General features: G+C 38.6%; 1 non-coding gene across 1 annotated transcript; it reads right to left on the minus strand.

Annotated features, from left to right (window-relative positions):
* Positions 1 to 19,106: 19,106 nt before the first annotated feature.
* LOC112787069 (small nucleolar RNA R71) lies at positions 19,107 to 19,214 on the minus strand. Its single transcript, XR_003194505.1, has one exon. It is a non-coding gene; the product is annotated as a small nucleolar RNA R71 (small nucleolar RNA).
* Positions 19,215 to 25,887: the final 6,673 nt, after the last annotated feature.

Genomic DNA, 25,887 nt, shown 5'->3' on the forward strand with positions numbered 1-25,887 from the left:
AAAAGGCAAGGGCAAATAAAAAGGATCCCAAGGCTTTGAGCATCAGTGGATAGGAGGGCCTAAAGGAATAAAATCCTGGTCTAAGCGGCTAAACCAAGCTGTCCCTAACCATGTGCTTGTGGCGTGTAGGTGTCAAGTGAAAACTTGAGACTGAGCGGTTAAAGTCAAGGTCCAAAGCAAAAAGAAGAGTGTGCTTAAGAACTCTGGACACCTCTAATTGGGGACTTTAGCAAAGCTGAGTCACAATCTGAAAAGGTTCACCCAGTTATGTGTCTGTGGCATTTATGTATCCGGTGGTAATACTGGAAAACAAAGTGCTTAGGGCCACAGCCAAGACTCATAAAGAAGCTGTGTTCAAGAATCATCACATTGAACTAGGAGAATCAATAGCACTATCTGAATTATGAGTTCCTATAGATGCCAATCACTCTGAGCTTCAATGGATAAAGTGAGATGCCAAAACTGTTCGGAAGCAAAAAGCTACTAGCCCCGCTCATCTAATTAGAATCTGAGCTTCATGCAAAAAAAACTCTGAGATATTATTGCTTCTCAACCTATTAGTCTTCTATTTTATTTGTTTAGTTGCTTGAGGACAAGCAACAGTTTAAGTTTGGTGTTGTGATGAGCGGATATTTTATACGCTTTTTGGGGATAATTTCATATAGTTTTGAGTATGTTTTAGTTAGTTTTTAGTCTATTTTTATTAGTTTTTAGGAAAAATTCATATTTCTGAACTTTACTATGAGTTGTGTGTTTTTCTGTAATTTCAGGTATTTTTCTGGCTGAAATTGAAGGAGCTGAGCAAAAATCTGATTCAGGCTGAAAAAGGACTGCTGATGCTGTTGGATTCTGACCTCCCTGCACTCAAAGTGGATTTTCTGGAGCTACAGAACTCGAAATGGCATGCTCCCAATTGCGTTGGAAAGTAGACATCCAGGGCTTTCCAGCAATATATAATAGTCCATACTTTGCACAAGGATAGACGACGTAAACTGGCGTTCAACGCCAGTTCTCTGCCCAATTCTGGCGTCCAGCGCCAGAAAAGGATCAAAAGCTGGAGTTGAACGCCCAAACTGGCATAAAAACTGGCGTTCAACTCCACAAATGGCCTCTGCACGTGAATTGCTTAAGTCTCAGCCCAGCACACACCAAGTGGGCCCCAGAAGTGGATCTCTGCATCATCCATCATAGTCTACTCATATTTTGTAACCCTAGGCTACTAGTTTAGTATTTAAACAACTTTTAGAGACTTATTTTGTATCTCATAACATTTCAGATCTAAACTTTGTATTCTCTGACGGCATGAGTCTCTAAACCCCATTGTTGGGGGTGAGGAGCTCTGCTGTATCTCGATGAATTAATGCAAGTATTTTTGTTTCCCATTCAAACACGCTGGTTCCTATCTAAGATGTTCATTCACGCTTAACTGTGATGGAGGTGATGAGCTGTGACACTCATCACCTTCCTCAAATCATGAATGTGTGCCTGACAACCACCTCCGTTCTATATACGATTGAATGAGTATCTCTTAGATTCCTTAATCAGAATCTCCGTGGTATAAGCTAGAACTGATGGCAGCATTCATGAGAATCCGGAAAGTCTAAACCTTGTCTATGGTATTCCGAGTAGGATTCAAGGATTGAATGACTGTGACGAGCTTCAAACTCTTGAAGGCTGGGCGTTCGTGACAGACACAAAAGGATAGTAAATCCTATTCCAACCGGATCGAGAACCAACCGGTGATTAGCCGTGCTGTGACAGAGCGCGTGAGCGTAGTTTTCACTGGGAGGATGGAAGGTAGCCATTGACAACGGTGATCCACCAACACACAGCTTGCCATAGGAGGGCGTGCGTGCGTGAATCAGAAGACAGAGGAAAGCAGAGATTCAGAAGACAAAGCATCTCCAAAACCCCAACATATTCTCCATTACTGCACAACAAGTAATCTTTAATTTATGCTCTCTTGGTTATTCACAATTCAACTGATAAACATAATTGACTTCCTGACTAAGATTTACAAGATAACCATAGATTGCTTCAAACCAACAATCTCCGTGGGATTCGACCCTTACTCACGTGAGGTATTACTTGGACGACCCAGTGCACTTGCTAGTTAGTGGTACGTGTTGTGAAAAGTGTGATTCACAATTCGTGCATCAGTACCTAAACACCCAAAATCACAAAAATCCACTCAAACCAAAATCCAAAATTTTGAAATTCACAATGACTAAAAATTGGGTAGAGATTTTCGAAAAGCTTACCACAATACCTAGCTAGAAGTGACGGGATCGGCAAGAGCTTTGTGTAGCCACAAACGGCACATGAATCAGAGCATTGTAGCTCGAGTTATGATCGAAAAAGTGATGAAGTGAATAGTATTTTCTCCCTTTTCTTCTCTCAACTCATGCTGCTGCTACGTTTAGTGTTTAATGAGTTATGAGGCTGAAATGGGTTCATTTGTGTGTTTATATATGTTGGGCTTGGACCCAGCTTGGCCCCGATCCAACCCATTAGTGTTTTTGGCCCGTTTGGCCCAACTTTGGGCCAAACCTTTAAAATTAGCGCCCGGTTTTTGACTTTAAATGTTTTTATAAGTTTTTCTGCAGTATTTACCGCTCTCACACAGTACCGAAAGATTTAAGCCGGTACTGTCGGCTAATTTACCGGTACGCATTTTTACGCAAATTTTCGCAAAAATTTACATTTTTTAACTCAGAAAAATCTTCTTTTTTTTTTTGAAGTGAAGAGCTCAACACACAAGGTGGAGCGTTAAAGATAAAACAAAATAAACCAGTAAATAACAGTTGAGAACTCAAAGTACATGACAACCCCTATTCATCTTCGGCATTGCCATCGACAACCAAAGAGTTCACCACCAATCCATTCCTTAGAGAAATTAAAGGACCTATTTATAATTTCCTGCACATTTGAGACTTGATTTTTGAAGATTTTATTATTCCTTTCTAGCCAAATTGTCCAAATAACAGCAAAAAATCCAATGAACCACCGCTTCCTCTCATCCTTTCTCATTGAAATATTCGTCTAACTTTCAAAGTGCTGCTTTAGTGAACCTGGCATTGTCCATATCCTCCTAAGAGCGAACAGCCAAACACACCACACCTGCCAGGTGAGCTCAAAACCAATAAACAAATGAAATACAGACTCTACAGATTTTCAACATAAACACACATATATTATCATTCTGGTCAATAACACCTAATTTACACAATCTATCCTTAGTATTCACCCTGCCGACCAACACAAACCATGAAAATAGCTCAATCCTTGGTGGGATGAAACTTCTCCAAATAGCACTAGTGAAGCTATAGCTTGTGATTTCCACCGAAAGAACTTCGGCTTGCAACACCTGCACAAAGGAGTTAGTCAAAAAAATACATGATCTATCAAATTTCCAAATCACTCTATCCTCTCTCTCATTTGTTAGCTTAACTGATTGCAACCTTTCATGAAGTTGGTTTACTAGCTCCAACTCCCATTAGAATAACTCTCTCCTCCATTGGAAACTCTAAATCCACTCTAACCCATCCCAAAATTCACAATCCCCTATAACAGATCCTTTAAGGTTTGAGACCGAGAAAAGTCTTCGAAACACATCTTTCAATGCACCACTAGGTAACCAGCTATCCTCCCAGAATCGGATTGTTTTGCTAGTCCCTAAATCCATGGACAAGCCTCTGATCATCTTTTCTCTCACATGTGGTTCCCTGATTTGTAATTGACAAATATCCTTCCATGGACCCCCTCTTGTAGGTATTGGCTGACCACTCAGCATCTCAGAAAGATTCATGTTATTACAGGAGCAAACAACTTTCTTCCATAGGGGACAGTTCTCTTTTGAAAATCTCCATCACCACTTAAAACGTAGAGCTGTATTTCGAACCACTACATCACCAACTCCCAAGCCACCTGCCTTGTTTGGAGCCATTACTAGTTTCCATTTCACTAGCGGCATCCCATTCCTTCCATCCTCTTTACTCCACAAGATCCATCTTTGTAGGGAGATCAACTTCTCCGCCACAGCCTTGGGCATCTTGTATAAACTGAGATAGTAAATAGGCAGACAATTAAAAACAGATTTAATGAGAACCAGCTTACCCACCTTATTGAGTGTCTGTGCTTTTCATAGACTCAGTTTTTCTTCCACATTGTCAATCCCTGGTTTTCATGTCTTAACAAGCCTCAGATTTGCTCCCAGAGAAATGCCCAGATATCTGACTGGTAATGATGCCTCCTTACATCCCAACAAATAACACATCTTCCGTGTCCAACGCCACTCACAATTAACCGGTATAAAGCTGGACTTCTCAAAATTAATACTTAACCCAAATATCATCTCAAAATATCGCAACAACCGTTTGTAGTTCTTGATAGTCTCCTCCTCAGTAGGACAGAACAAGATAGTATCATCTACAAACTAGAAGTGTGACAACTCAATATTATCCCGTCCAACCAAAAACAGAGAGATACGTTCATTCCTCACCGCCTCCCTGATCATTCTATAGAGAATATCAACAACTAGCACAAACAGAAAGGGAGACAGTGGGTCTCCTGGTCATAGACCCCTTTCCATTTTGAAGGGCTTACAGGGGGACCCATTTATAAGAACTGACATAGATGCAGAGCATACACATTCCTTGGTCCAGGCCCTCCACCTAAGGCCAAATCCCATCTTGTGTAACACAATATCCACAAAATTCCACTTGACCTTATCATAGGCCTTTTGAAAATCCAGTTTAATAATCGCTGAGCTCTTTTTTTTTACTTCAGCCACTGCATTGTTTCACAGGCAATCAGCGTCCCATCATGTATTTTCCTGCCCTTCACAAAAGCACTATGAGTCTCCCCTACTAAACCTAGCATAACCTTCCGCATCCTCCGAACCAACACCTTAGATATGACCTTGTACACACAATCTACCATAATAATCGGTCGAAGATATTTTATTCCTTTGGCTCCAACAAACTTCGGCGCTAACGCCACCCAAGTGACATTCGAATCCCTAGTTAGCACAGTTGACTAGAAAAAACCAATCACTGCTTCAATGAACTCCCTTATGAAATCTTCCCAACACATTTTAATGAAATTCGTATTATACCCATCGCTGTCTGGTGCCTTAATTGGCTCACAATCCCAAACTGCATCCTTTATTTCTTCAAAAGATGGCATTGACTCTAACTCTGTTGCCTCTTCGTTACTTATCTGCTTTACCAGCCCCGAAACCCTATATTAGGCAATGTCTCCTGATGGTACAAGTCCTTATAGAAATCTCGTATAGCAACCTTGATCCTGGCTTGATTCCATACTAGCCTTCCATTAATCATTGAGGCATCAATCTGATTGTTCTTCCTCCGAGCTGAAGCTAGATTGTTAAAGTTTCTAGTGTTTTTTGTCCATCTCCTTTGCATGCCTGGATCGTGACATCTGCTTCCAATGAAGTTCCTTTCTAATATACCACTTCTTACAAGAGCTCACAAGCACCTTTCTTTTAGCTTCCATAGTTCTGTCATACACTCCGTTGCTCACCATATCATCTACTTTCTTGATCTCTTCTTCAAACTGTTTAATCCTCATGTCCATGTTTTCAAAATTCTCCATATGTCATTGCCAGTGGAACCATTAAACCCTTTAACTTGTCCATGAATTGAACAGCCCCTAAGTTCCTCCATTCCTCCTTTCCCATCCTCAAGAACCCCTCGTGAGAAAACCAGGAATCTAGGCTCCGAAATGGTCTCGGCCCCCTCTCATCCTTATGACATCCACAATCAGTGGACAATGGTTTGACAAACCTCTAGGCCCTCCTCTTAGCCTTGTTTCAGGAAACTTTTCTAACCACCTCAAGCTAACCAGAATCCTATCAATGCGACTGCTTGACTGGCCCCTAAACCATGTGAACATACGATCAATTAGTGCTAGGTCCACTAACTCCATATCATGAATCCATGATTTAGACTTCACTGCAGACACCGTCAAAGTAGCAGCTCCGTTCTTCTCTTCCACTTTACTAACCTCGTTAAAATTCCCCAAATAACAAACTGGTACTTGACATGCGCACCATATACTAAACAAAAAGCATAACGAAAATTATTTTTTAACAGCACACCATCCACATACAAGCACCTTTCTCCTTTATAACAGTTATTCATCTTAAAAACCATTTCATCCCACATCAAAAGCAGGCCGCCTGATGCACCTTCCGTCCCTACAAACTCCCACTGAACTGCATCATTTCCCCAAAGTTATACTACATCAAATTTAGTCAAAACCGCTTTCTTTGTCTCTATTAAGCCTAGCATATTCAGTTTAAATTTTCTCCTAAAGTTCTTCCCCATTCTCAATTTCTCGACTCCCGCCAACCCCCTAACATTCCAAGAGCTAAATATCATTTTAACACATTTATACACACCTTTTTTCAATTTTTCGGACGACTTCTCCTAGCCTTCTCCTTCTGCTTAGCTTGCTTTTTCTTTTGGGTTATCGCCTCATTCTGTGTTTGAAGTATCACCATAATGTCATCTTCCTTATTGTACTGTACTGCTCGAGACCCCACTGTAAGCTCCCAAGCTTTCCTATTTTCTTGCATTTCATTTGCACATTATTTTCTGAAGTTTCAGTTCCAGCTTCACTACCATCATCACAACTGGTATTCCCGAAGCCATCTGAGGCCTCCCTTGCGTCATCATTACCTAGCTCCGATGCTACCATTAGTTCTTGTACCTCAACTACACCTGGGACGTTGTCTGCTGTACCCTTCGTTGAACACATGTTTCTCTGACAACCACCTTTGCAACTTGCTTCCTTACCTTCCTTTGCATTTGGGACACCCAACCTCATTCCATACCCTACTGTACCACCACACCGTTCTCCCTTATGCTTTGCAACAACATCGCCGTAACAACCAAGGCCTAAACCAGTTCCCCCTCCAAACCAGTCCGCCACTAAACCTCCACTTACCCGCAGTGTACTCGCCACAGCCAAATTACCAGCATCGTTGCCCCACCCCTCTCCTCCATTCAGATCTCGCCTTGTCTCAACAAACCCGGACCCCCAACATAGCTAGTATTCGTCTTTGCCAGTGACGCATGTCTCCCTCTAGGGCCCATTGCAGGCTTCGTCACCCAAACTTGGCCTCCATCACCAATTGCTTCCTAGCTCACCCTCCCTCCCTCATCATTCGCCATCGTGGGGTCTTCAAACTTATTTTGGGCCATTAAATTATTTTAATTAAACAATTAATTAATCGTGGTTCTTAAACTTCTACTATATAAATACTCTATAATTCAATTCTAATCTACACATTTTTTTTCAAAAGTAGATGTATTTTATTCATTAAATGAAGCAAAATACAATGAGTTCCATTTTAGGACACATAACAAACAAAAGTCAAAATTTTCAAAGTTTTCACTAAAAGGTGAATACATCAACAAAACTTGAATTAAAGAATCAATAGATTAAGAAAAGAAAAGTGAGCTCAGCACTAATGAACTTTAAGCTATTGAACCCACGACCTCCTTCTTTTAAAAATTTAAAATAACTACTAAGCTATTAATTTAAATTACTAATTTAGTATGTTTGTTATTTAAAGGATAATGTTACAAGAACTTGAAGTTAAAATAAGAGTGATAAGATATTTATATTTGTTAGTATTATTTTAATTTATTAAGAACTTAACGATCATGATATTTATAATTTTATGTTAAATTTCTTTAAAATTTTATTCTTTTTAATTTTAATTTAAACTTAGTTTTTTTATTTTCTATTTTATTAATATATATGAAATATGAAAGGATTGAATTTTATATTTGCTTAAAAAAATTTAATTTTCCTACAAGTAAGATACGATTGAAAACTTTAGGGTGACTATGATTAAGGTCGAGAGATTCTCAACCCACAAATAAAGTAGTATTGAGTTTTAAGAAAATTTTCAAATTAAAAATCCTACACTACTCTATTCATTGCTAATCTTAGTAGAGATCTAATTATATATATATATATATATATATATATATATATATATATATATATATATATATATATATAATGAAAAATTTGATAAAAATATAGAAAACAACTGAATAATTAAACTTTACCTTTAAATATAAATATTATTGAATTATTAATAAAAACCTAACCTCCCAAATGAATAAATCAGGGGCAAACCCCAAAATACCCCTACCACTACGCTACCGTACCCGGTTCTCTAAAGTATTCACACTTATCAATCAAATACCCCCTGTTCCAAATCTCAAATCTTCTTCCACGGCAACCTCTTCATTCTCCGCCATCCTTTGAGCTCGTCGCTGATCCTCTCTCCTCCCGCTGCTTTTTTATCCGCCAGCATCCTCCGCCCCCTGCAAAATCTACTGCCGGCACTGCAACAAAAACCGCCTCCTTCAGAAACTTAGGTATGCATTCCTGTTCTCATCTTCTATTAGTTATTCTTTCACTTTCTAGAACTTAAATTTGTGTCTCTTGTTTTATTTTATCCAAATACTAGTTATTTTTTTCTCTTCCTCTGCAAATTGAATTTATTTATTTTAAACTATGGTATTTTGTACAGTGTTTTGAGTTCTTTTCTGGAATTTCAAAACTTTGGCAATAGAATTTCCCTAATAGAATGGACATTTATTGTGTGTTTCTTCTACTTTCTCTGGCTCTTGATATATTGATTTCTGATTAATTGATTATTGAATATTGATCACTTGATCAGTTAACTATATTGCTAGTTCAATTTTAAAATTTCTTTGTTCGTCTATCTTTTTTATTAGATTAGTTCTGGTTTTGCCTCTTTGTGAATGGAGGGAAAAATAGGGTGCGAATAATGTTTGGGTTAAAGGTTTTAAATCCACAAATTGGGTTAGGGTGAAGTTTAAACGGACCTTATTCTACTCATTGCTAGCTCTATTTGAGGTTATATTTTTCATCAAAACCTAACAGATTTGTTTATGCCATATTCAGTTTTCTATGTTCTATTGCTCAATTCTTGTGCTAGATTTGATTGGGGTTTAGAACCAGTGGGCAATTAGAACTTCTAACTTATTTTTAAATTTTCAACCTTTTTTATTGTTTTTATAGCCTGGTGTAAATTCGGTTTTAATTTGACATGGCTTGATCAGGTCTATTGAATTAGAGTCTTGAAAATAAACCCGGTCAATATTTTGGTTCGGTCGTTTAGATCAAAGCAAAACCAGCTTCACTTTGATGCATATAGGCCTTGTTTTTACTTTTTATTCAATGCAAAGATGATGGTAACTTGGTTTGTGTGGTTGTGTGGGCAGCTTGGTTACACAGTAGGACAGCCACCGGGGTTGGGCATCTGGCGATTTATACATACCTCTCAGGCACTTACGAGATGAAGAAATTGGTAAACTAAATGAGAATGAGGTTAATGAACTTAATGGTTTTAAAAGTTGATTGAAGACTTTATTGAGAATTGAGGTTTACTCGTGGCAAGGATGATAGTGAATCTCACTTGCAAACTGAGTTGGGTTACACCCGAGTAAGGACGATTGGTTAGTCCTACTTGTTCGTGGTTTTTCGGGTAAGGACGGTGGTTAATCCTGCTTACTCAAGATTTGCTGCAATGGCAAAGACAGTAGTTAATCCCACTTGTGCATTGACTGAGATGTGTTTTGGATAAGGACAATGGTTAATCCCACTTGTTCGAAGTATCAGGCAAGGATGGTTAGTTAATCCCAGTTACTGGTGGTTGTATGTGATAAGCAAGGATGGTGGTTAATCCCGCTTGCATTTTCCGGACAAGGATGGTTGGTCAATCCCGCTTGCTTGTGGATCCTACGGGTAAGGAAAGTTGGTTAATCCCGCTTACTCGTGTCAGGTTCTGGCAATAAAAACCGACGCATGAGCTCATGGCCAGTAGGACAGGCATGCATAATTTGCATTTGTGTGTATTGATTAGGTGTGCATCTTGTATTTGTCTTGCCTTCTTGAGTAATTGTATTTATATGCTACCTGATCTAATTGCTTTATCTATTCCCTTTACTTGTGTGTTCGTTGTATTCTTTTATATGTGCTTTAACAACTGAGAGGTCCCTTATGCTGGTGATGGTAACGCTGAGGGCTATTCTTGATGAGACGTTAATGATAGAATGATTGGATGATGAAAATGGATATCAATTGAGAATTTGAACTCTCTAGGTATATACAAGGGTTGTGGTTTGCCCCACTTACTTCGGGTTGAGAAATTGAGAGTACTAGTATGACTGATGACTTGTATTGAGACTATTGAGATTTTACTAAGACGATTGAGTCTAATGATGATAATTGATAACCTTGAGATTGAATGTTGCTAATAATAATTGCTAGAGACGAATAAGACCAGAAGGGCTTAATATAGAAGAATGAACAATAATGATATTGGGAGAATTAACAGCTTAGTGTTGGATAGAATTGACATTAGAGACAGTTGATAAGGGCTGAGACTTAGTAACTTAACCCTGTTGGGATTAGAAAGGACCCTAGGCTTGAATCTTGAATGATTTGAGTTTAGGGTTGCCTAGCGGGTTCATATGCTTTTACTACCCTACTGGGAACCATCGGGTTCTTACCCCTTTTCGGATTTGGTTTTCCAGATGCAGGACATGGTGTACCTTGTTGAACATGCCGTACTATCTGTGGAAAGCGAAGACTCCTCTTATTTTGTACTTAGATATTTATTTCTCCACTTTTATATATGCATACGTGTACCTCTCTTTGAGGTTGGTTTATGGAGAAATAGGTTGTATTTTGTTTACTTCTGAGTTGTATTATACCTTTTAGCCGACTGACGTGGCGGAAATTAGCCGATTAAGAAATTAATATAAGAAATACGTTGCGAGTACAGTTCTTAACCAGCAAAAATCTGCTTATCAATTTAGAAGGGTTGTCACAAAATTAGAATAAAAATAATGGGAGTAGGAATCCCAGGTCGTCTCCAACCGAGTTGACAAAAGAGTGCTATTTTATTAGTCAGGAATTTTCTGAGAGTTTTTAAGAGTTGGAGAACAGAAAATTAAATGATTATAATTTGAAGCAATAAAAATTAATGAGAGAATTTATTCAATTAAATAAAAGCCTTGACCGGGGGAAGATTAATTGAAAGTTCTGTCTTTGTTGGATTTTCCCAAGTGTAATAGAAAAAGGTTATTGTTCTACTTAGTTATCCTTTACTGAATAAAGGAAAGTCAAGCAACTAACTAACCAACTCTAAATCCCAGGTCCTAATCCTCTCCTAAGGAAGGATTAGAGTTAGAGACCAGGAAATTAGCCAACAACTTCCAATTTAACTAATCACTTGAGCATTCCAACTCTAAGGTCTCCTCTTAATCAACCCCCAAGTCAAGTTGGGAGTCTACTCCATTGACATGGAAATTACTTGCATAGAATTAAAAAGGGAATAAAAGGAAGACATAATAAATAATAGCTGAAAACTAATTAAAAGTAAAAATAGTTATTTGCATTAATAAATCCCAAATTGCAACATACGTATCTGAACAGGGTTAATAAGTAATCAAAAGAGTAAAGGAATAAGAAAGCAAACTAGAGTAGTAGAAACTTCAACGGAGGTAATGACTCTTCTCAATATCCAAAAGCAAAAGCATAAAACTAGAAATCCGTGAATGTAAAGGAAACCTAGAGGAAGTAGTCATTTTTCTCTAAGATTCCAAACTAAAACTAAAACTATGCGAATGAGAATCTCCCTTGAGTCTTTGGTCATCCCCTGGCTCTAGTCTGTGTTTCTGGGCCGGAAACTCGGTCCAAACTCGGCCCAAAATCACCCCCAGCATTTTCTGCAACTTCTGCAGATCGCGCATGTCACGCGTACGCGTCAGTCACGCATACGCGTCGCTGGTCATCTTCGCTTGTCACGCGTACGCGTCAGGTACGCGCACGCGTCGCCGTGTAATCTCGCATCCATGCGTACGCGTCAGGTACGCGCACGCGTCGCTGTGAAAATCTCCAGATCACGCGCACGCGTGAGCCATGCGTGTGCATCGATGCTCGCTGGTTATCTCCTTTATTTCTTGTGTTCCTTCTATTTTTGCAAGCTTTCTCTCCATCCTCTAAGACATTCCTGCCCTATAAAGCCTGAAACACATAACACACGGATCACGGCATCGAATGGTATAAAGGGGAATTAAAATACACAAATTAAAGGCTTAGGAAGCAAGTTTTCAATCATAGAACAAAACTAGGAAGGAATTGTAAAATCATGCAAATTGTATGATTAAGTGTGTAAAGACTTGATAAAAGCCACTCAAATCAGCACAAGATAAACCATAAAATAGTGGTTTATCAAACTACCCACACTTAAACATTAGCATGTCCTCATGCTAAGCTCAAGGAGATAAAATAAATGAATGGGAAAAGTAAGACTCATGAGATGCAACCTATATATGAATGCAACTATATGCTAAGATGGTCCTGCATACTTGGTTAAAAGTAAATAAGTTCTACAAGACAAACTTAAATCAGATATCACTAATTCAAATCATACAGTAATCATTCAAGTGTATGGGATAATTCACTCTAGTCTTCTCTAGTCATGCTTTCTAAACTTTGTTCTTCACCTAACCAATCAACAAATATTTAATGTACCAATGCAAACTTCATGAGGTCTTTTCAAGGTTGTAATGGGGCTAAGGTAAGGGTGAGGATATATGTATGGCTAAGTGAGCTATAAATTGAATCCTTAACTAACCTAAGCTCTCACTTATACACACACTCTATATACTTCTTAAATCATGCCTAGCTATCCAAAATTTCCACTTTTGCATTACATACTCATGCATCAACTCTTCTTTAATTTTTGTCACATATGCATTGATCTTTCATTAACTTAACCTTGGGGTAATTTTGTCCCCTTATTTATTGAATATTTTTGGGTTTTTTTTAGTAAAAATATAAAAGTAAACATAATATATCAATGCGCATGGATTTTTAATTTTTTTCTGGTCTCACATGAGTAGGTACCCAAATTCCTAATATTTTATCATAACACATTCCCTATTAACCCTTGTTCCCACGGTTCCCCACACTTAATTGATACACAATCTCTATCTTAAGCTAACCAAAGATTCAATTTGTGGTAATTAACTTGTTTTCCACTTAAGGCTAGTGATGTGGTAAAATATAGAACAAATGGGGGTTAAAAGGCTCAAGGTGGCTAACAAAGGTAATTGAAAGGGTAGGCTATTTGGGATAAGTGAGTTAATAACAAATGATGGCCTCAATCATATGCATGCATATAAATACACTAAACATTGGACATATAGAGTGGAACAAACTATAGATTACAATTATAGAGAAGAAAACACACAAGAATAAAATATTATAGTTAAATAGTGTAACCATGTAATTAAGCTCAAATCTCAGGTTGTGTGTTCTTAGCTATAATTCATGTTCCAATTTACAGTCTTCAAATAAGTTTAACACAAAATTTTCAATTTAAATTAGTGAAATATTATAAAATAGAGTCTTAAAAAGAAATTTATTACTTTAACCAAGCAAACATACATGCAAACAATTATTATCATGCAATCTATTCTATCTAACAAAAGAAAAACTAAAATGTTGGTGTTAAGAGAGAGAGAGATTACCTCCGAAAGTCAGGTACTGACCGACCTCCCTACACTTAAAGCTTGGCACCGTCCTCGGTGCCATCAGTTAGGAACAAAGGGGGCTGGTAACAGCATCTCCACAGTCGGGGTTGTCATGGCTCCCGGTGCTGGTAGGTGAAGTGGAGTCCAGAGTGTTTGGTTCTTCTTCAGGTGGGTGGTTGCCAGCAATCAGCTCCTTGAGGTATGTAAATTGGTGCTTGTTACGATGCTCCATTCTCTTTGCCTGCCGGTCAAGCCGGTCCAATCTCTAAAGTATCTAAAGGAGCAGCTAATTTTTTGAAGGTGCTTGTGATGTGGAAGGAGAAGGAATATCTCCGGCCGGGTCTACAATCCGGCTGGTAGTGGCTGCTTGGGGTCTAATGTACTTCCCATTGAGGACATACTGATCGTCCTGCGGAAGTATGGTCTTGGTGTCCCCAGCTCTGTAGGAGACTTCGGCTGCCGAGACTAGATCTAAAACCAAGGCAAGAAATGGTAGGTTGTCCGCAATCTGTACGTGTCCCATGGTGTGTCGGAGGTGTCTTGGTAAGTTGAGAGGCTGGTCTGTAAGGATACACCAGAGGAGAACATCCATGTCTGCAGTGAAGGAGGACTCGTGAGTGCTCGGAAAGATATAGTAGGACATAATCTGTGCCCACACTCGAGCATCCAAGGTAAGTGCTGAAGCCAATATACCCTTAGGTCGGGATCGATGGTATCCATATATCCATCTGCTGCCAGGTTGTGCTATAATTCTGAGGACGGTGTCCCAGTCAAATTGGTATGTCTGGCCCTTGAAAGAGGCTTCTTGGTATGCGTCCAATCCTTCTGGGGCAGGGGGAAGATCTAAAGCACGCTGAATGGTGCCTTCAATTATGGGGACTTGCTTCTGACGGACATAGACAGACTGTAGGGTTGGCATGTTAAAATTGGAGTAGAATTCAACTACCCATGAGAGGTTAACCTGCTGTGGCTGCCTCCGTAAGAATCCCCATTGTCTGCACTCAATACGGGGCTCAACAAACTCAACAATGTGGGTAGGGAGGATGAGTAGGTGCTCATTGTTGTAGTTCCGCTCAGCCAGGATGGGAAACATCTGCTCACAGTAGCGGTTAGTGAACCACGCAGTGTCCCTTGCTGGAGAGGCTTTCTCGGTTTCATCGACCTTGATGATCCTCTTGACCCGCTTTGTTGGTGGCTTTATTGATGTTGAGGATGGTTCCGCAGCTGGTGCTCTTTTCATTCCTGTCCTCGCCAGTGGCTTATTAGAGGCTTTATCTTTACCTTTCCTGGTGGCCATCCTGAAAACGGATCAAAGAAAGGGCATAAAATCAAGTAGCTAGAACCGAGAGGAGGAAAATTCAAGTGATAATCAATGCCAAGGTAAAGAAGAATGTCGTAAACACATGGTCGCGACTCCATGTAATCAGGACATCAATGAAAATATAGCATGATAAATTAAGATAATTAGATGCAAGATGTCATGCTGGCAAAGGCATGAGTAGCTGATGAGCGGATAATTTATACGCTTTTTGGTATTGTTTTTACATAGTTTTTAGTATGATTTAGTTAGTTTTTAGTATATTTTTATTAGTTTTTAAATAAAAACTCACATTTCTAGAGTTTACTATGAGTTTGTGTGTTTTTCTGTGATTTCAGATAATTTCTGACTGAAATTGAGGGACTTGAGCAAAAATCAGATTCAGAGGTTGAAGAAGGACTGCAGATGCTGTTGGATTCTGACCTCCCTGCACTCAAAGTAGATTTTCTGGAGCTACAGAAGTCCAAATGGTGCGCTCTCAATTTCGTTGAAAAGTAGACATCCAGGGCTTTCCATCAATATATAATAGTCCATACTTTTCCCGAGTTTAGACGACGCAAACTGGCGTTCAACGCCAGCTCTTTGCCCTATTTTGGAGTTAAACGCCAGAAACAGGTTAAAAAGCAAAGTTAAATGCCAGAAACAGGTTATAAACTGGCGTTCAACTCCAAGGAAGACCTCTACACATGAAAGCTTCAATGCTCATTTCTGTAACTCTTGTAACGAGTTTAGTATAAATAGAACTTTTTACTATCATGTTTGGCATCTGATCTTTGATTAGTTTTATGCTATCTTAGACCTTTATGCGGGCTGGCTATTCGGCCATGCCTGGACCTTTATCACTTATGTATTTTCAACGGTAGAGTTTCTACACACCATAGATTAAGGTGTGGAGCTCTGCTGTTCCTCATGAATTAATGCAAAGTACTATTGTTTTTCTATTCAACTCAAGCCTATTTCTTCTCTAAGATATTCATTCGCACACAAGAACATGATGAATGTGATGATTATGTGACGCTCATCATCATTCTCACTTATGAACGCGTGCCTGACAAACACTTCCGTTCTACATGAAAGCAAGATCGAATGCATATCTCTTAGCGTTCTGATTCACGATCAGAGTCTTTGTGGTATAGGCTAGCATTATTGGAGGCCATTCTTGAGATTCGGAAAGTCTAAGCCTTGTCTGTGGTATTCCGAGTAGGATCTGGGAAGGGATGGCTGTGACGAGCTTCAAACTCGCGAGTGCTGGGCATAGTGACAGACGCAAAAGGATTACTGAATCCTATTCAAGCATGATCGAGAACCGACAGATGATTAGTCGTGCGGTGATAGTGCATTTGGACCATTTTCACTGAGAGAATAGGATGTAGCTATTGGCAACGGTGATGCCCAACATACAACTTGCCATGGAAAGGAGTATGAAGGATTGGATGAAAGCAGTAGGAAAGCGGAGATTTAGAAGGAACTAAGCATCTCTATACGCTTATCTGAAATTCTCACCAATGAATTACATAAGTATCTCTATGCTATTTTACGTTTTATTTATCTTTTAATTATTAAAACTCTATAACCATTTAAATCCGCCTGACTGAGATTTACAAGGTGACCATAGATTGCTTCAAGCCGACAATCTCCGTGGGATCGACCCTTACTCACGTAAGGTTTATTACTTGGACGACCCAGTGCACTTGCTGGTTAGTTGTGCGAAGTTGTGAAGAAGAACTAAGATTATGAACGTGCATATTAAGTTTTCAGCACCGTTACCAAGGAATGAACGATCACGATTTTGCCACACCAAGTTTTTGGCGCTGTTGCCGGGGATTGTTCGAGTTTGGACAACTGATGGTTCATCTTGTTGCTCAGATTAGGTAATTTTATTTTAATTTTAAGTTTTTGTTTTCATTATTTTTATTTTCAAAAATAAATTATTCTAAGACTTCAGAATTTTTAAGAATGAATTCTAGAGTTTCACCATGACATGTTGAAACCTAGCTGGCTGTTAAGCCATGTCTAAATTCTTTTGGACTGAGGTTTTCACCTGTTATGAAATGCTTGTATGTACTGCTAAGACTTGGCTGGCCATTGGCCATGTCTAGTATTTTGGACCGGAGCTTTCACTGAAAGCTTGGCTGGCTAGTAAGCCATGTCTAATTCCTGGATCGGAGCCTTAGGCTAACATTGCATGATTCCTGGAATTCTCATTAGAAATTTTGAAATCCTTATTTTTCTTTTTCCAATTAATTTTTGAAAAAAAAATTAATAAAATCATAAAAACCAAAAATATTTTGTGTTTCTTGTTTGAGTTTAGTGTCAAATTTTAAGTTTAGTGTCAATTGCATGCTTTTAACTTTTCTTTAAATTTTCGAAGAACACATGCATTGAATTGTGTTCTTCATGATCTTCAAGTTGTTCTTGATGATTTTCTATGTTTGGTCTTTAATTTTTCTTGTTTTGTGTCTTTTCTTATTTCTCATATACATTTTCAATTTGTTAGTGTCTCAATATTAAAAATTTTTTAAAGTTTGGTGTCTTGCATGTTTTTCTTTTCTTAAAAATTTTCAAAAATGTGTTCTTGATGTTCATCTTGACATTCAAAGTGTTCTTGGTGTTCATCTTGACATTCAAGGTGTTCTTGCATGCATCATGTGTTTTGATTCATAATTTTCATGTTTTGTGTCTTTTGGTTGTTTTTCCCTTTCTTCATTAAAAATTCAAAAATAAAAAAATATCTTTCCCTTATTCTCTCATAAATTTTTGAAAATTTGGTTTGATTTAGTCAAAAAATTTTAAATTTAATTATTTCTTATGAGTCAAGTCAAATTTTCAATTTAAAAATTCTATCTTTTTCAAATCTTTTTCAAAAATCAAATCTTTTTCAATTTTTCTTTCATAATTTTGAAATTTTCAAAATTTATTTTCAAAATCTTTTTCTTATTTCCATTTCATATTTTTGAAGTTAATGCTAATAATTAATGTGATTGATTCAAAAATTTTAAGTTTGTTACTTGCCTAGTAAGAAAGGTTCAATCTTTAAATTTTAAAATCATATCTTTTTGTTTCTTGTTAGTCAAGTAACCAACTTTAATTTTCAAAATCAAATTTTTTTAAATTTCTTTTTCAAATCTTTTTCAAAATAAATGTCAATCACATCTTTTTCAAAATCAATTTCAAAATCTTTTCTAACCTCTTATCTTTTCAAATTGATTTTCAAATCTTTTTCAAATTAATCCTATTTTTTTAATTGATTCTTATCTTTTTCAAAACTATCTAACTAATTCTCTCTCTCTAATTTTCGAAAATCACTCCCCTCTTTTTCAAAATGCCTTTTTTATTAACTATTTATTTTAAATTTTAATTTGATTTAATTTTATCTTTCTTTTTAAATTTTCAAATTTTAATTTTAATTTTAAATTAAAAACAAAAATATTTTCATTTTATTTTATTTTCGAATTCTTCCATCTCTCATCTCCTTCTAATTATTTACTTATCTACTAACACTTCTCTTCTTCTTAAAAATTTGAACCCTCTCCGTCTTTCTGTATTCGAATTCTTTTTCTTCTCTTCTACTCACATAAAGGAACCTCTCTACTGTGGCAAAGAGGATCCCTATTATTTTCTGTTCCCTTCTTTTTCATATGAGCAGGAGCAAGGATAAGAACATTCTTGTTGAAGTTGATCCTGAACCTGAAAGGACTCTGAAGAGGAAGCTAAGGAAAGCTAAAGCACAACTCTTTAGAGAAAATCTGACAGAAATTTTCGAAAAAGAAGGAGACATGGCCGAAAATAATAACAATGCAAGGAAGATGCTTGGTGACTTTACTGCACCAAATTCCAATTTACATGGAAGAAGAATCTCAATCCCTACCATTGGAGCAAACAATTTTGAGCTAAAGCCTCAATTAGTTTCTCTGATGCAACAGAATTACAAGTTTCATGGACTTCCATCAGAAGATCCATTTCAGTTCTTAACTGAATTCTTGCAGATCTGTGATACTGTTAAGACCAATGGGGTTGACTCTGAGGTCTACAGGCTTATGCTTTTCCTGTTTGCTGTAAGAGACAAAGCTAGAATATGGTTGGACTTTCAACCTAAAGATAGCCTGAACTCTTGGGATAAGCTGGTCACGGCTTTCTTAGCCAAGTTCTTTCCTCCTCAAAAGCTTAGCAAGCTTAGAGTGGATGTTCAAACCTTCAAACAGAAAGAAGGTGAATCCCTCTATGAAGCTTGAGAGAGATATAAGCAACTGACCAAAAAGTGTCCTTCTGATATGCTTTTAGAATGGACCATCTTGGATATATTCTATGATGGTCTGTCTGAATTATCAAAGATGTCATTGGACCATTCTGCAGGTGGATCCATTCACCTAAAGAAAACGCCTGCAGAAGCTCAGGAACTCATTGACATGGTTGCAAATAACCAGTTCATGTACACTTCTGAAAGGAATCCTGTGAGTAATGGGACGCCTCAGAGGAAGGGAGTTCTTGAAATTGATACTCTGAATACCATATTGGCTCAGAATAAAATATTGACTCAGCAAGTTAATATGATTTCTCAGAGTCTGGATGGATTGCAAGCTGCATCCAACAATACTCAAGAGGCATCTTCTGAAGAAGAAGCTTATGATCCTGAGAACCCTGCAATAGCAGAGGTGAATTACATGGGGGAACCCTATGGAAATACCTATAATCCCTCATGGAGAAATCATCCAAATTTCTCATGGAAGGATCAACAAAAGCCTCAACAAGGCTTTAATACTGGTGGAAGAAACAGGTTTAGCAATAGCAAGCCTTTTCTATCATCCACTCAGCAACAGACAGAGAATTTTAAGCAGAATCCATCTAGCTTAGCAAATATAGTCTCTGATCTATCTAAGGCCACTCTAAGTTTCATAAATGAAACAAGGTCCTCCATTAGAAATTTGGAGGCACAAGTGGGCCAGCTGAGTAAAAGAGTCACTGAAACTCCTCCTAGTACTCTCCCAAGCAATATAGAAGAGAATCTAAAAAGAGAGTGCAAGGCCATTACCTTGGTGTGGCCGAACCCAGAGAGGATGAGAGGGACGTGAATCCTAGTGAGAAAGACCTCCTGGGATGCTCAGTGACCAATAAGGAGTTTCCCTTTGAGGAACCAAAGAAATCTGAGGCTCATCTAGAGACCATAGAGATTCCATTGAACCTCCTTTTGCCCTTCATGAGCTCTGATGAGTATTCATCCTCTGAAGAGGATGAAGACATTACTGAAGAGTAAGTTGCTAAATACCTTGGTGCAATCATGAAGCTGAATGCCAAAGTATTTGGTAATGAGACTTGGGAAGATGAACCTCCCTTGCTCACCAATGAACTGAATGCATTGGATAGGCATAAATCACCTCAAAAGAAATAGGATCCTGGTAAATTCCTAATTCCCTGTAACATAGGCACCATGAACTTTGAGAAGGCTTTGTATGACCTGGGGTCAGGAATAAACTTAATGCCACTCTATGTAATGGAGAAACTTGGGATCTTTGAGGTGCAAGCTGCCAGAATCTCATTAGAGATGGCAGACAACTCAAGAAAACAAGCTTATGGACTAGTAGAGGATGTGCTAGTAAAGGTTGAAGGCCTTTACATCCCTGCTGATTTCATAATCCTAGACACTGGGAAGGATGAGGATGAATCCATCATCCTTGGAAGACCCTTCCTAGCCACAGCAAGAGCTGTGATTGATGTGGACAGAGGAGAATTGATCCTTCAACTGAATAAGGACAACTTTGTGTTTAACACTCAAGGATCTCCTTCTGTAACCATGGAGAGTAAGCACAAAAAGTTTCTCTCACTGCAGAGTCAACCAAAGCCCCCACAGTCAAACTCTAAGTTTGGAGTTGGGAGGCCACAACTAAACTCTAAGTTTGGTGTTGAACCCCCACATTCAAACTCTAAGTTTGGTGTTTGGAGGTCCCAACATTGCTCTGAACATCTATGAGGCTCCATGAGAGCTCACTGTCAAGCTATTGACATTAAAGAAGCGCTTGTTGAGAGGCAACCCAATGTTATTTAATTATATCTATTTATTTTCTATTATTATTTTATGCTTTTTTAGGTTGATGATTATGTGGAGTCACAAAAACTACTAAAAAAATAAAAATAGAATGAAAAATAACTTTAAAAATAGCTTACCCTGGAGGAAGAACTTACTGCGTTTAAACACCAGTAAGAAGCATCAAACTGGCGTTTAACGCCAGAAAGAAGCATCAAGCTGGCGTTAAACGCTAGAAACAAGCACCAGACTGGCGTTTAACACCAGAACAGAGCATGGAAGTGGTGTTAAACGCCAGAAACAAGCACCAAACTGGCGTTTAACTTCAGAACAGAGCATGGAAGTGGCGTTAAACGCCAGAAACAAGCAGCAAGCTGGCGTTTAACGCCAGACATGCACTCTAAGAGCATTTTACACGCCTAATTGAAGCAGGGATGTTAAGTCCTTGACCCCACTAGATCTGTGGACCCCACAGGATCCCCACCTTTTCTTCTCTCCTCTTCACACCTTTCCATAACACTCTTCCCCAAATATCCTTCACCAATCACCTCCATACCTCTTCCCCATAAACCCCACCTACCTCCAAAATTTAAATTCTTTTCCCTCCCAAACCCAACCCTAATGGCCGAAACCTACCACCCACCCCACCCCTAAATAAACCCCTCAACACTACTCCATTTTCACACATTACAACCACCACTTCTTCCCCTTGGCCGAATACACTTTCTCCCTCCATCTCCTCCATTTTCTTCTTCTTCTACTACTTCCTTTCTTCTTTTGCTCGGAGACGAGAAAACCTTTTAAGTTTGGTGTGGTAAAAGCATTGCTTTTTGTTTTTCATAACCATTAATGGCACTAAAGGCCAGAGAAACCTAAGAAAGAGGAAAGGGAAGGCAATTGCTTCCACCTCTGAGTCATGGGAGATGGAGAGATTCATCTCAAAGGTCCATCAAGACCACTTCTATGAAGTTGTGGCCAAGAAGAAAGTGATCCCTGAGGTTCCTTTCAAGCTCAAAAAGAGCGAATATCCGGAGATCCGACAAGAAGTTAGAAGAAGAGGATGGGAAGTTCTCTCTAATCCTATTCAACAAGTCGGGATCTTAATGGTTCAAGAGTTCTATGCAAATGCATGGATCACTAGGAACCATGATCAAAGTGTGAACCTGAATCCAAAGAATTGGATTACCATGGTTTGGGGGAATTACTTAGATTTCAGTCCGGAAAATGTAAGGTTGGCGTTCAACTGGCCAATGATGCAAGAAAACGCACGCCCCTACACTAGAAGGGTCAACTTTGATCAAAGGTTGGACCAAGTCCTCATGGACATATGTGTGAAAGGAGCTCAATGGAAAGTTGACTCAAGAGGCAAGCCAGTTCAGTTGAGAAGACTGGACCTTAAGCCTGTGGCTAGAGGATGGTTGGAGTTTATTCAACGCTCAATCATTCCTACTAGCAACCGGTCTGAAGTTACTATAGACCGGGCCATCATGATCCATAGTATCATGATTGGGGAGGAAGTGAAAGTTCATGAGATTATATCTCAAGAACTCTATAAGGTGGCTGACAAGTCTTCCACTTTGGCAAGGTTAGCCTTTCCTCACCTCATTTGCCACCTCTGCAATTCGGCTAGAATTGACATAGAGGGAGACATCCTCATTGATGAGGACAAGCCCATCACTAAGAAAAGGATGGAGCAGACAAGAGATCATGGACCTCAACAAGAGCATGAGAAAATTCCTCACTATGAAATCCCTGAGATGCCTCAAGGGATGCACTTCCCTCCATAAAACTATTGGGAGAAAATCAACACTTCCCTAGGAGAATTAAGTTCCAACATGGGACAACTAAGGATGGAGCACCAAGAGCACTCCATCATCCTCCATGAGATTAGAGAAGATCAAAGAGCTATGAAGGAGGAGCAACAAAAACAAGGAAGAGACATAGAGGAGCTCAAGAGCACCATTGGTTCTTGAAGAAGAGGAAGACGCCACCCTCACTAAGGTGGACCCGTTCCTTATTCTCCTTGTTCTTATTTTCCTGTTTTTCGTTTACTATGCTTCATGTTTATTTATGTTTGTGTCTTTATTACATGATCATTAGTGTCTAAGTGTCTATGCCTTAAAGTTATGAATGTCCTATGAATCCATCACCTCTCTTAATTGAAAACTGTTCTAAAAACAAAAGAACAAGAAGTACAGGGTTTCGAATTCATCCTTGAAATTAGTTTAATTATTTTGATGTGGTGACAATACTTTTTGTTTTCTGAATGAATGCTTGAACAGTGCATATGTCTTTTGAATTTGTTGTTTATGAATGTTAAAATTGTTGGCTCTTGAAAGAATGATGAAAAAGGAGAAATGTTATTTGATGATATGAAAAATCATAAAAATGATTCTTGAAGCAAGAAAAAGCAGTGAATACAAAAGCTTGCGAAAAAAAAGAGAAGGCAAAAAAAAAAAGAAAAAGAAAAGAAAAAGCAAGCAGAAAAAGCCAAGAGCTCTTTAAACCAAAAGGCAAGAGCAAAAAGCCAGTAACCCTTTAAACCAAAAGGCAAGGGTAATAAAGAGGATCCAAGGCTTTGAGCATTAGTGGATAGGAGGGCCTAAAGGAATAAAATCCTGGCTAAAGCGGCTAAACCAAGCTGTCCCTAACCATGTGCTTGTGGCGTGAAGGTGTCAAGTGAAAACTTGAGACTGAGCGATTAAAGTCGAGGTCCAAAGAAAAAGAAGAGTGTGCTTAAGAACCCTGGACACCTCTAATTGGGGACTTTAGCAAAGCTGAGTCACAATCTGAAAAGGTTCACCCAGTTATGTGTCTGTGGCATTTATGTATCCGGTGGTAATACTGGAAAATAAAGTGCTTAGGGCCACGGCCAAGACTCATAAAGTAGTTGTGTTCAAGAATCAACATACTGAACTAGGAGAATCAATAACACTATCTGAATTCTAAGTTCCTATAGATGCCAATCATTCTGAACTTCAATGGATAAAGTGAGATGCCAAAACTATTCAAGAGGCAAAAAGCTACTAGTCCCGCTCATCTGATTGGAGCTAAGTTTCATTGATATTTTTGAATTTATAGTATATTCTCTTCTTTTTATCCTATTTGATTTTTAGTTACTTGGGGACAAGCAACAATTTAAGTTTGGTGTTGTGATGAGCGGATAATTTATACGCTTTTTGGCATTGTTTTTACATAGTTTTTAGTATGATTTAGTTAGTTTTTAGTATATTTTTATTAGTTTTTAAATAAAAATTCACATTTCTGGAGTTTACTATGAGTTTGTGTGTTTTTTTGTGATTTCAGGTGATTTCTGGCTGAAATTGAGAGACTTGAGCAAAAATCAGATTCAGAGGTTGAAGAAGGACTGCAGATGCTGTTGGATTCTGACCTCCCTGCACTCAAAGTGGATTTTCTGGAGCTACAGAAGTCTAAATGGTGCGCTTTCAATTGCGTTGGAAAGTAGACATCCAGGGATTTCCATCAATATATAATAGTTCATACTTTGCCCGAGTTTAGATGACGCAAACTGGGGTTCAACGCCAGCTCTTTGCCCTATTTTGGAGTTAAACGCCAGAAACAGGTTGCAAAGCAAAGTTAAATGCCAGAAACAGGTTACAAACTGGCGTTCAACTCCAAGGAAGACCTCTACACATGAAAGCTTCAATGCTCAGCCCAAGCATACACCAAGTGGGCCCGGAGGTGGATTTCTGCATCATTTACTCATTTCTGTAACTCTTGTAACTAGTTTAGTATAAATAGAATTTTTTACTATCATGTTTGGCATCTGATCTTTGATTTGTTTTATGCTATCTTATACCTTTATGGGGGCTGGCCATTCGGCCATGCCTGGACCTTTATCACTTATGTATTTTCAACGGTAGAGTTTCTACACACCATAGATTAAGGTGTGGAGCTCTGCTGTTTCTGATGAATTAATGCAAAGTACTATTGTTTTTCTATTCAACTCAAGCCTATTTCTTCTCTAAGATATTCATTCGCACACAAGAACATGATGAATGTGATGATTATGTGACGCTCATCATCATTCTCACTTATGAACGCGTGCCTGACAAACACTTCCGTTCTACATGAAAGCAAGATCGAATGCATATCTCTTAGCCTCCTGATTCACGATCAGAGTCTTCGTGGTATAGGTTAGCATTATTGGAGGCCATTCTTGAGATCCGGAAAGTATAAACCTTGTCTGTGGTATTCCGAGTAGGATCTGGGAAGGGATGGCTGTGACGAGCTTCAAACTCGCGACTGCTGGGCGTAGTGACAGACACAAAAGGATTACTGAATCCTATTCAAGCATGATCGAGAACCGACAGATGATTAGTCGTGCTGTGATAGTGCATTTGGACCATTTTCACTGAGAGGACGGGATGTAGCCATTGACAACGGTGATGCCCAACATACAGCTTGCCATGGAAAGGAGTATGAAGGATTGGATGAAAGCAGTAGGAAAGCAGAGCTTTAGAAGGAACTAAGCATCTCCATACGCTTATCTGAAATTCTCACCAATGAATTACATAAGTATCTCTATCCTATTTTACGTTTTATTTATCTTTTAATTATTAAAACTCTATAACCATTTGAATCTGCCTGACTGAGATTTACAAGGTGACCATAGATTGCTTCAAGCCGACAATCTCCGTGGGATCGACCCTTACTCACGTAAGGTTTATTACTTGGACGACCCAGTGCACTTGCTGGTTAGTTGTGCGAAGTTGTGAAGAAGAACTAAGATTATGAACGTGCATATTAAGTTTTCAGCGCCGTTACCAAGGAATGAACGATCACAATTTTGCCACACCAAGTTTTTGGCGCTGTTGCCGGGGATTGTTCGAGTTTGGACAACTGACGGTTCATCTTGTTGCTCAGATTAGGTAATTTTATTTTAATTTTAAGTTTTTGTTTTCATTATT

The sequence above is a fragment of the Arachis hypogaea genome, chromosome 20 (genome assembly GCF_003086295.3).
Source record: "Arachis hypogaea cultivar Tifrunner chromosome 20, arahy.Tifrunner.gnm2.J5K5, whole genome shotgun sequence".
NCBI lineage: Eukaryota > Viridiplantae > Streptophyta > Magnoliopsida > Fabales > Fabaceae > Arachis > Arachis hypogaea.